Here is a 12588-nt window from a genome sequence, read left to right as displayed (position 1 = left end):
CCATAAACCATGAAGTGTGGGTGTTGGTGATTCAGATACTACTGGACAGGGTTTGTGGTGAAGTGGTTTTGTGAAATGGTAAATGACTCTTGTAAACTTCCAAACTAAACCAAATGCCATCTTTCCTTGATTTCCCCCCCCTTTTTTTTTTTTTGAGACAGAGTTTTGCTTTTGTTGCCCAGGCTTGTGTGCAATGGTGGGATCTTGGCTCACTGCAACCGCTGCCTCCCAGGTTCAAGCGATTCTCCTGCCTCGGTCTCCTGAGTAGCTGGGATTACAGGTGCCTGCCACCACGCCTGAATAATTTTTATATTTTTGGTAGAGACAGGGTTTCATCATGTTGGCCAGGCTGGTCTCGAACTCCTGACCTCAGGAGATCTGCCCACCTAGGCCTCCCAAAGTGCTGGGATTACAGGTGTGAGCCACTGCAGCCGACCATCTTTCCTTGATTTGTATATTGGTTGCCTTTCTGAAAAATTCAGCACATATAATTTTTAAAAGTGAAGTATAATCCACATATTATAAAATTCATCCTTTTAAAGTATATATTTAAGTGTTTTAAAATACAGTATATTCACAGAATTGTGAATTCTGTGAATTCACACTGATTTAATTTTAGAACATTTTAGTTACCCTCTCAAAAATCCCATACCCATGAGCATTGGTCCTCGCCAACTCCTGGCAATCACTAATCTACTTTCTTTCTTTATGGATTTTCTTATTTTGGACATTTCACATAAATTCAGTAATACAATATGTGGCCTTTTGTATCTGGCTTCTTTCACTTATCATAAGGTTGTCAAAGTTCATCCGTGTTGTATCACATATCAGAACTCCATTTCTGTTTTATGGCTGAATAAAAGGCCATTATATGGCTATACCATATTTTGTTCACTCATTCATAGTATTCAGTTGATACCATTTGGATTGTTTCCACTTTTTGGATATTATGAATAATGTTGCTGTCAGCATTTGTGTACAGATTTTTGTGTGGACATTCATTTTCAGGTCTCTTGGATACATACTGGGAGTTGAATTGCTGGATCATATGGCATCTCAGTGTTTAACATTTTCAGAAACTGCTGGCCTGTGTTCCAAGACAGCAGGACCACTTTGCATTCCCACCAGCAATGGATCAAGATTTCAATTTCTCTACATCTTTCTCAATACATGTTATTGTTCATCTTTTTAAAATTACAACTATCCTAAAGGGTGTGAAGTTGTATCTCATTGTGGTTTTATTTTTATTTCCCTAATGACTAAAGATCTTGAGCATCTTTATCAGCCATTTGTACCTACCTTTGAAGAAATATCTATTCAAATAATTTGCCCATTAAAAATGGGTTATTTCTCTTTTCATTGTTGAGTCATAAGATTCTTTATATATTCTGGATTCTAAATCCTTCTCAGATATATGTTTTGCAATATAAACCATTCTGTGCTTTTCCTTTTCACTTTCTTAAAGGTTTCATTTGAAATGCAAAAGTTTTGTGGTTTTGAAGTAGTCTAATTTATCTAGTTTCCCTTTTATTGTTTATGCTTTTGATGTCATATCTAAAAAATGTATTGCCTAATCCAAAATTATAAAGATTTGTGACTATATTTTCTTCCAAGAATTTTATTGTTTCAGCTCTTACATTTTGGTCTTTAATCCATTCTAAGTTAATTTTTGAATAACGACTGAGGAAAGAGGTAAGGGTCCACCTTCATTCTTTTTTTTTTTTTTTGAGACGGTGTCTTGCTCTGTCGCCTAGGCTGGAGGGCAGTGGTGCAATCTCGGCTCACTGCAAGCTCTGCCTCCCGGGTTCACGCCATTCTCTTGCCTCAGCCTCCTGAGTGGCTGGGACTACAGGCACCCGCCACCGCGCCCGGCTAATTTTTTGTACTTTTAGTAGAGACGGGGTTTTCAGTAGAGATGGGATTTCACAGTGGTCTCCATCTCCTGACCTCATGATCCGCCTGCCTCTGCCTCCCAAAGTGCTGGGATTACAGGCATGAGCCACCGCTCCCGGCCCACCTTCAGTCTTTTGCATGTGTGTATCTAGTAGACTCAGCACCATTTGTTGAAAATACTGATCTTTTCCCTATTGAATTGTCTTGGTGTCAAGACAATTTGGTGTCTTAGTGTCAAGACAATTCAACAGGAAAAATGAGAGTCTAGAAATACACTCTTACATTCATAAATTTAATAAAATTGAAAATAAAATAAAATTAGGAGTCCAGAAATACACCCTCACATTGTTGGGCATTGAGATCAGTTGCCCAACAATGTAAGGATGTATTTGTGGACTCTTAATTTTATTCCGTTGATCTATATATCAATCTTTATAGCACATATAAAATTTATACATAGTACTTTATGTTTATATGCAAAATGGAATTATGTTCTGGGCTGCTGAGATCATTATTAACAGGTTTTTGACCTGTATGATTGTCTGGTGGTATATTTGAAAGTGAATTCTTCCTCATATGTGACTGTGCTGCCCATTGCAGTACATCTAACATTATTAGCCTCTGACAACTAAATGACACTGTGTCCCCCAACTGTTTTGATAGTGAAGACATCTCATACATTTCTAGAACATTGCTTAGGAGGCAATACCACTCCCATTGAGAGCTTCTTTTCTAAAGTTTCCTTCTGCATCCTTTTGCCTATTTTCTTCTCTGCCTTTTCTAGCCCGTGTCCCATATGGTTAAAATAGGAATCTGTCCAGGTTATTCTTTGCTTGAAAGCTTTCGATGACTCTTTATGGTCTGTAATATGAAGTTCAAACTTCTCAACATGACTTATAAGTTTGATCACCTTCCAAATCCTTTTCCTGAATGCCACCTAGCCTATGGCTGTGAGATTATTGATCTCCACATGCACTGCCCCTCTACCAGGTATACCTACAGCTCTTTGAAAATCACATTCATCTTTTGGAACTAACTGCATCAGCTCCTATGAAAGCCTTGCTGTTCTTCTCTTCACCTAGATGTGCCCTGCCTTGAGCTCCCCAAAGTGCCTTTTGGGGAGTTTATTCTGGCATTTATCATTCTGAAATGCAAGAGCTGGATTCTCTTTCTGTCACTGACTGTAAGTGACAGTCTTGTCTTGTTCACCTTGGCATTCCTGGCTCTACCTCAGTCCCAAGCACAGTGCCTAGCATATAATTCAGGTCAGTAAATTTTGGTTGAAAGAGCAAATCTTCAGTATTGCCATATATTCTTACACTTTAGGAAACTAACTGTTCTAGCTCTCCTGAGACATTGATTAGTCTTGCAGCTTATAAAGATGTATTGCCATTTGTTTATATACTACATATGCCCTTATCTGAGATGGTAGGCAATCTGTATGTGTAATTTTAGGGAGTAAGGGAAAATCCCAGTTCAAAACAGTAACATTGTCATCATCATCATCATCATCATCATCATCATCATCGTCATCATTGCAACAATGGAAAACCTGCCAAATAGCAAGAATTCTTTAATGGGGCAAAATTTTTTTGTCCATAAGGAAAGAGGCAATTTAAAACTCAAATATCCCATGTGAGATGTTCAAGGATGGTGGAAATGTCTGGTGGAGGATGAGCTGAGGCTATGAACAGATGAAGAAGCCCTAGGACCTAAAAGGAGTCATAGTGCAGGGGCCTCTGAAATGAGAACAGGTGGGAGAATAGGATTGTTTGAATTGCAGCTGCTATGTTTAAACAACTTGCTTGCCAACATTGGCACTGGAGTCAACCATAAACACCAATGCTCCCATTGCAGCTCTGGTGCCCCAGCCACTGTTAAAAAAACTCTTTTTTTTTTTGTTTGCATGATTTGACATTTTAACATTACCTTTTTTCCTCTTTCCAAAATTAATACACATTAATTGGAAAAGTCTTGAGAAACATGGCTAAATAGAAAGAAGCAATACCCATTACCATGAATTCCACTGCCTACAGATGGCACTATGAATATATCAGTGTGTATATTTCCAGTAGCTTTGTTTCTCTCCATATTTTTAAGACCTCTTTGGTGTGACTCTGATAGTCAGCTGTTAGGGAAAACTGCAAATTGCAGAGCTAAAAAAGAAAAAAAAAATGGGCAAGAGCAAGAAGAGGAGGAAAACAATAAATGTTGAGACATTTGCCAGCTCTTCTTTTCTGTCTGGGAACCATGCTGGGCATGGCTAGGAGTGATTAGAGTATTGATTCTATTACATCTTCCACTGCACAGCCATGATGTCAGTAATGCAATTCAGAATGACCAGAATGAAATTAACCATGAGTCAGATGGCAGCTCCTGGCTTGTTAAGCTAAGGAGAAATAGTTCTTGTAGGAGGTTTATTAATTCACATTTTGTCTTCCATGCCTATGTTTCATTTATTTAGTACAAAGTCCCAGGGGCCATGTCGAAATTGCACTGTAACTGACGTTCAGCATTTCCTTTTCCCAGCTGGGTGGCTTCTCCCTCATCTCCACAAACAGCCAGCACTAGGCCTTTGTGATGTCTCTGACACAGTCCCTTTCTCTCTCTCCACAGCATTCACCTGCTGCAGCCTTCATGAGCCACCAGCTGCCCTGACCACTGCAGTCACAGCCTGATTGGCGTCTGCTTTCAGTCCCTTCCTCCCCATTCTCTGCCCCACGGCCGAGTTTCCTCCGAAAGTCCAACTGTGGCTATTATCCCTTTGCTCAGGAGCCTTCAACAACACCCTGATGCAAAAAGAATGAAGTTTATGTCCTTAGGTTATTTGCACTCATCTATTTTTCCTTACTTACAGTCCCTTACTTGAAGATGGCGCCAGTGGAAAGTAATCTATGAAGAGGTTGCCAAGCACTTTTAAAAAAATATTGCTTGTGGGACAGGCGTAGTGGCTCACACTTGTAATCCCAGCACTTTGGGAAGCTGAGGTGAACGGATCACGAGGTCAGGAGTTCGAGACAAGCCTGGCCAGCGTGGTGAAACCCTGTCTCTACTGAAAATACAAAAAAATTAGCCGGTCATGGTGGTGCGCATCTGTAATCCCAGTTATTCGAGAGGCTGAGGCAGAAGAATTGTTTGAACCTGGGAAGCGGAGGTTGCAGTGAGCCGAGATCACACCACTGCACTTCAGCCTGGGCGACAGAGCGAGACTTTGTCTCAAAAAAAAAAAAATTGCTTGTTTGGTTCATTATGAAAGTTATACAGCTCATTGTGGACAATTTGGAAAATACAAGGAGCGTGAAGAAGAAAATAATAATCACCATATTCCACTGCCTAGAATTGGCCACTGTTAACATTTTGGTTGAAAATGGTCTGAAATTATGTTCAAACTGTATATACAATATTGTATCCTGCTGTTTTCACTTATTATATTAAGAACATTTGCTCAGATGATTAAAATATTCTTATAAAATGTGATCTGAATGGTTGTTCAGTGTTTCACTATATCCAGTCATGCATTACTTAATGATGGAGCTATGCTTGAGAAAGACTTCCTTAGGCAATTTCATCATTGTGCAAGCATCATAGAATGTACTCACACAAACCCAGGTGGCACAGCCTACTATACACCTAGGCTACATGGTACTGCCTGTTGCTCCTAGGCTACAGACCTGTACAGCATGTGACTGTACTGAATACTGGAGGCAATGAGAACAGAGTGGTATTTGTGTATCTAAATGTAGAAAAGTTATAGTAAAAATATAGCATTATAATCTCACGGGACCACGGTGTTGTATATGTAGTTTGTTGACTCAAACGTCATTACACAGCACATGACTTTAGTGACATAATTGATATAATTATCTATGTTGGTATTGTTAGACATTTAGTTTTCTATCAAAGTTCTGCTATTATAAATAATACTACAATGAACTTGTTTGCATATAAATCTGACAACATCTTTGATGTTTGCTTAGAAGAGATTCCTAGAAGGAGATGGTGCCTTACAACTCTTCGGCTCATTGCTTTAATAATTGGCATAGTTTCTTTATCTCCCCAACTAAATGTGCAAACTGGCACAAAATTCTGCCCATAGTGGGTGTATCACAATGTTGGTTGTGCTAAAGTATGGTTTGCCTCCCTGGGCTTTAGTTTCTTCTTTTGTAAAATGAAGATGTTGAATTATATCACCTTTTTGCAAAGAGATGCTATGTTTTTTGTACTTTCAGACCTTAGCTAACATGTATCTAAGATATGATACTCGTAAATAATTGTGATCACAGCCCATTTCTTATATTGCGAACTCATTTTCTGTGGGGCTTAGAATGGCCTACAGCCTGGATAAGAACTGGGGTCTCGCTGTCCAGAGGCAATATGGCAAAGTGGGAAGTCTTTGGCTTTAGCTTTGGCTTTAATTTCCTCTGTGCAAACTTGGGTAAGTACCTTAGCCTTTCTAAATTTCAGATCTTCTGTAAATACCATTAATCATGTCTACTTTGCAGATTTGGTGGGAGGACTAAATGGGATGATATATGTAGGGCTCCTTGTAATAGTAGGGTTTTAATAGTCACAGCTATTAGTGTAAGGTATATCTCAGTAAATCACTTAGGCCTTATGTGGCCTGGATGACAACAAAAATGTTGGATATGCGGGGTTATTCTTTGAGGAGGGCACTAATACTTTTTTTCAACATCAGCATAGAGAACATTGAGTTGCTGTAAAAGCCTGTTTTCTGCATGTGTATTTTATTAGCAGAATCTCAACACAGGCCCTATTTAGGCATTCCTCAGAAAATCTAGAGGAACTAGGCATTGATTTTTGCCTACCATAGACAGACATAGACACACTGAAGGAAGCCACTTCATTTTTTTTTTTCATGTGAATTATTTCAAGATCTACATTATTACTAATATATGGCCCACCAGGCTCTGCCCCACTCTCATCACGTTTGTAACAAAAGTAATAATAAATGAATGAATGGAAGTCTCTTTAAAAATGTGGTGCTCATGAGGCTTTTTTGGCCCCTCAAAGAATTCCTTTCTCTTGCACCCATTTCTCAGTCCTAATCAGTCAGAGGGCAGATCAGAGTTCTCAGAGTCAGTTCTTTCCCATGGCTTCCAGGTGGGTTATGAAGCACAGTTCTCCTACTGAGTGTATTCTGTGGTAGCTTCCTGCCTTGTTGATTTATTTATTTTTGGATTAATTGGTTGGTCTTCTTATTGGGTATAGGCCATCCAGGACTTTCTAACAGGATGTGTTACGGGGATCCACTGGTAAGGCCATCCTTTGGAATGTGGAGCCCATTTTTTTTTTCAGAAACTTCGCAGTGATGGGCAGTTCTGTTGCCCAGCTGAGCCTGGTCTCCAGAAAGCAAGGTGGGAAGTTGGAGTTGTCCAATTTTGTTACCTAGAGATGTTCAATTCCATTCATAAAACTCTTTTTTTTTTTTTTCACAAATAGCACTTTTTATTTGACACTAATTGAAGTCTGAACTTTAAACAGATTCTTGGACTGGTGGTTCATATCCATCAGCTCGTTCAACTTTAGTACCCGTCTCGTCCCCAGTGGCTTTTCCAGAACTCCTGCCTTCACCATGAAGGAGTTCTGGAAAATTCAAACTTGGGCTTCTTCAGCATTTTTACTTTTCTAACGAAGACATCATGGAGAGGATAAATAGATTGGCAAGCCTTTTCTATGTCTTTTCCAGTGCTGTCTGGAATCAACTTATTGACCACTTCTTTCAAGTCATTTGTCTGCACCTCTCAGGTCATGATTTCCATCATCTTCTTCTGGATTTGGCGGACCTGTTGGTGCTGAGCATAAGAGGTCTTCCGTATCTGATTGTTGCGTTTTTTAGTAAAACCAACACAGAACAGACGAAGCAAGTAACCATCGGTAGTCTTGACATTAACATGAGCTTCAATCATTGTCTGCCACTTTTTGACCATGGAACACATTTTGTCACGGGTAAGATCCATGCCATGTAAGTTAGTCAGGCAGTTTTTGCCCTGAACATCTTCAGTAATCAGCTTTAATTTTCTAAATGCAACTTCATCATTCTGCAAATCAGCAAGACTCACTTCAAACACACGACCCTTGAGATCATCAGATGCAATTTTGGTTCCTTGGGTCCTGGTGACGAGCGTCTTTCCAATATTTCTTATATTGAACATAGCAGGTGCTTTCACATCATACCAATCTTTCTTAGAAAATGGATCAACCACTTTCTTCTTGGCTCCCTTTTTGCTGCCTTTCGTAAGGCGCTTGTTCTTGCCAACCACCATGGTGCTGATCAGAGAGCCAAAATGGCCATAAAACTCTTAATAAATACTGATTCTGTGTCAGGTGCTGTGCCAGAGCAGGAGATAGAAGGGAAGATGTTCCTGCCCTCAGGGATCTCATATTCAGTTACTTTTAGCTTATGAAGTGAAAATATCATTGAATTGGAAGATGTGGACTGACCGGAAGGAAGCAGTATGACCTAGTGTGTAAGAGTGGAGACCTGGCATCCAAACCTTGGTTCAAATCCCAGCTCTTTCACTGACCAGCTGTGTGATCTTGTTACTTGAGCTCTCCACATCTCGGTTTCATTTTTTTCCTTTTGTAAAATGGGGATAATAACAGTGTCTTCCCCAAAAGTATTATTGTAAGGATTAAAGGAGATGCTTTTTGGAATGTGCTTGGAAGATGTGGGGTATATAGTAAGCATTTGGAAATAGTGTTTATTATTATTCAGAGGCAAGGACCCTGAATTCTAGTTCTGTTTCCCACTGAATAGTTTAGTGATCTTGAGCAAGACTTATGCCTCCGAATTAAAAGGCAAGGAAAGAGGTAGAAAGGGAGTTACTGTATTTAGGCCAATTGGTCCTGATTATCAAAGGGGAAACTGGGTTACACTACACACTGGGGGCAAAAAGTCTGTCTGAGATACAGAGATTTCCCTAGGACATCCCAGTACTTCCATGTCTTTTGGTTAAAGTCAATGGAGGCTGGGCATGGTGGCTCATGCTTGCAATCCCAGCACTTTGGGAGGCAGAGGTGGGTGGATCACTTTAGGTCAGGAGTTCAAGACCAGCCTGGCCAACATGGCAAAACCCCATCTCTACTAAAAATGCAAAAATTAGCCAGGTGTGGTGGTGCACACCTGTAATCCCAGCTATTCGGGAGGCTGAGACAGGAGAATCGCTTGAACGTGGGAGGAAGAGGTTGCAGTGAGCTGAGATTGTGCCACTGCACTGCAGCCTGGGTGACAGACTGAGACGTCCTTTCAAAAAATAAAATAAACAAACAAATAAAGTCAATGGATCACTGCAACAGCCTGTTTCAGGCAGGACTGCTCTGAACCTTGGTATTCTCAGTTTAGAAAATAAAAGGGCAGAGTAGAAGAGGTTAACTACTTAAACTCCCTTTCAGGTGTACACTTCTCAAGTTCAAAATCCCCATTCTACTTCTGACTTGCTGTGCTTTGTACACCAAGGTATCTGGGAAAATAGTCAGTTTTATTTTCAGATTACCATGATAGATGTGAGTAGCTCAGTAGTAAGACTGTACAGCTGAAATTCAAATACAAAACACACCTACTTCATATGAAAAATGTCAAATGACAGAGTGAAACAAGATGTTTTTCCTACAATGTTAATCTGAATGGAGAATTACAAAGCTGGATTTCAATGACTGGGCTCTTTTGCTCGCTACAAATGTAAGATTATAGTATAAAAATGGCTTGTTTAAGCTTCTGCTTACACCTAAGCAGAAGAGGTGGTCATTCCTTCCTGTTGTAATAATGCTGAGTCCTGATATCAATCGTTTTCCTTGTGTGGGGGCCTGCTTAACTGAAGAAATGTGAGCTGTTGATTTTCATGTGGGTAACCACCTGGCCAAGTGCTGTGTTGGGAAGTTTATGTAGGAATCCAACTGCATGAAAATCTGCTTCACAAAACCTACAATGCCAGATAGGGCTTTCCAAACTTTTTCCCCACAAAATTATTACTTAATATGTTCCTGTCAATTGCCGCCAGTATTAAACTGATAGAGGACAAGTTAAACAGCACACTTGTGTTTTCAAAGGGTCGTGTCAACTTTTAGATTTTTTTCAGGGGACAAAATATAAAATGTAATTTTCTTCTGTTTCAGAGAGGTGAATTGTTATTAAGTTAAAATTGATTTCTTCAGTGATTGTCTTCCAGATATCAGAAAAGATATTTCTCTCAATCAGAAGAGCTAATTGATTTCAGAAATATAATGCTACCTGTTTTCCTTAAAGGTATTGTTGCTATATAATAATAATTGACTATCATTATAGAGAAAATTTATTACGTGGGAGAAAGATCCATAAAATCACTTTAACAGTATTAGTTTGAAAATATTTTTATATAAGAGATGCGACAGTCACAATGTGATTTTTTGTTCAGTTTCTTTTTCTCTGGCAAATTTATTTTCACCCTTGAACACTCATTAGTTTGCATTATTCAAGAAAAAGATGTTGATTAATCCATGTTCTAATTAAATGCCATAGTTTTTCTTTTAAAGTTATTAATTCTGATACTTGGATTAAAAAATAACCCAATAGACTCAAGTGACATAATACAGTTTATCTGTCACTCTCTTTTCCTCTCCCTCTTTTTTATCTTTCACTTTCTCTTGAATCTGGGAAGTTACACTGCGGTTGGCTTCAGTAAGTGGGACCCTAGTCTCACACAATGTGTAATTAGCAACTAAATAAAACCAAACACGTTCTGTCCACTGGACTTTCGCAGGAGAGGAGGACTGGATAGACTTTGCCACCTCTCTAGCCTGGTTGTCTTTACCAAATGTTTTTGGAAGGACACAGCATTATTGAATAAAGAAAATCCCATAGCTCTTTTATTTTTTGGTAAATTTTTTCTCATCAATAATTTTCTAAAAAATGAGTGACTTAAAGCATAATCCCAATTAAATTCCCTTTTGAAGCAAACCTTACATTAGCTTTCAGGGGTGGAGAGAAACAGCACAGGAGGTCTATTGCTCAAGTAATTCAATCATTTTAAATTTAAGTTTCTGAAAACCTACCTTCAACAGAAAAATTTCTTTTCTTAAGTTTAGAATTCTGTTAGCAGAGTGGTAAGTATATTAGTTGTAAATCTTGACACCATAATAAACTGAACTTAAAAGGTAGGGGGAGGAGAGAAAAAAAGAAAAGCCAGCGACCTAGAGAATAATATTCAAAGCATATAATGAACAAAAGATTAGTATAAATAATATGTATTTAAAAATTCCTACAGATTTTTAAGAAAAAAAGCAAACAATATGGCAGAAAATGGGCAATGGTTAGGAGCAAGCAATTCACAGGAAAGGAAGTCCATATGGCCAAAAAACACATGAAAAGTCCTCATGAGTCATCAGAGAGATACAAATTAAACCCATTTGAAGCTACTTCAGACTTATTATTTAAGCAGCAATTTTAAAGTTTGATAACACTAGGTGCTAGCAAGGATGTGCATAAAAAATAAACATTGCCTCTCTATAGACCCCCTCATAATCTGTACGTAGTGGACCAAGATTTTGTTTCATGGAAAACAACAGTGAGAACAAAATGTGGCCCGGCATTTGCAACTCTTCTCAATAACGGAAGAAAATCCTGAGCATAGTTGGACAGTGTTTTTCATTTCCAATGAAAAATTATCTCCAATTAATCTTTGACTTATTTTAATTCAGCCTATGAATTGCATTGCTGTGGTCACATATATAACCACTTTCACCACGTGTCTGGAACTTACAATAACACATCGCAGAAAAGAAAAGACACCCCTCCTTCCCCACATTAGTACCCTTTCCGGGGTCTTGTAACTCATTCTTCCCTTCACCCTGATTGGGAGCAACCTGCCTCCACTTCTTCCTTCTGACTCTTTCCTCTCCTCATTCTCTAGTTCTAAACTGGTATGACTATTACTTCTGATCATGCATTTTGTGGCCTGAAGTCCCTTCACAGTCTAGGCCCCAGAGTTGTCAGCCCCCTGAGGACATGGCTCATGTTTCAGTCTTTTTCAGGGTTCTATATTGAACCTAGCAAGCTTCTTGCAACAAATATTTTTTAATTGATCCACAGACTCCTCAGTCTGGGTAATTGCTGTGTGTGTATCTTCTTATGAAATATATGTGCAGTTTTCCACTTAAACTGCTTTGATTAGTGGTGCCTTAAGCCTCAGGTCTATTGGGGTGTCATGAAGAGAGTACTTGATTAATAGCCACAAGTCCAGGGCTTAGACCAATCTGTTGTGGACAAATTGTGTGTCTTTAGACATATCATTCTACCTTTTGGAGCCTCAGTCTCTTTGTCTACAAAATGAGGCTAGAATATCTGCTCTGCTTACCCCACAGGGTTATGACAAGGATTAAATGAAAAATGCTACATGGAAAAGTGGTAAAAACTTTAAAAGTCTACCCATGGGGTATTGTTGATCATGTGTTGTTTGTAGAACAGGACATGGCCGCCGAGTAAACAGACAATCCACAGAGTGGGAGAAAATCTTCACAATCTATACATCTGGCAAAGGACTAATATCCAGAATCTACAACAAACTCAAACAAATTAGCAAGAAAAAAACAAACTATCCCTTCAAAAAGTGGACTAAGGACATGAATAGAAAATTCTCAAAAAAAGATATACAAATGGCCAACAGACATATGATAAAATACTCGACATCACTAATGATCAGG

At 38.9% G+C, this 12588-nt stretch overlaps 1 protein-coding gene and 1 pseudogene across 2 annotated transcripts in view; both read right to left on the bottom strand.

The window, feature by feature from the left end:
• Positions 1 to 12588, bottom strand: part of SLC7A14 (solute carrier family 7 member 14) — a 116169-nt gene that overhangs the window by 82699 nt on the left and 20882 nt on the right. The gene's annotated exons all lie outside the window — the stretch shown is intronic.
• On the bottom strand, positions 7331 to 8198 carry LOC111543486 (annotated as a pseudogene). The gene has a single exon (XR_002731886.2). The product of XR_002731886.2 is annotated as a 40S ribosomal protein S3a pseudogene (transcript).

Source organism: Piliocolobus tephrosceles, chromosome 2 (assembly GCF_002776525.5).
Source record: "Piliocolobus tephrosceles isolate RC106 chromosome 2, ASM277652v3, whole genome shotgun sequence".
NCBI classification, from domain to species: Eukaryota; Metazoa; Chordata; class Mammalia; order Primates; family Cercopithecidae; genus Piliocolobus; species Piliocolobus tephrosceles.
The sequence above is the reverse complement of the archived record's forward strand: the minus strand, read 5'-3'. Positions and strand labels throughout refer to the sequence as shown.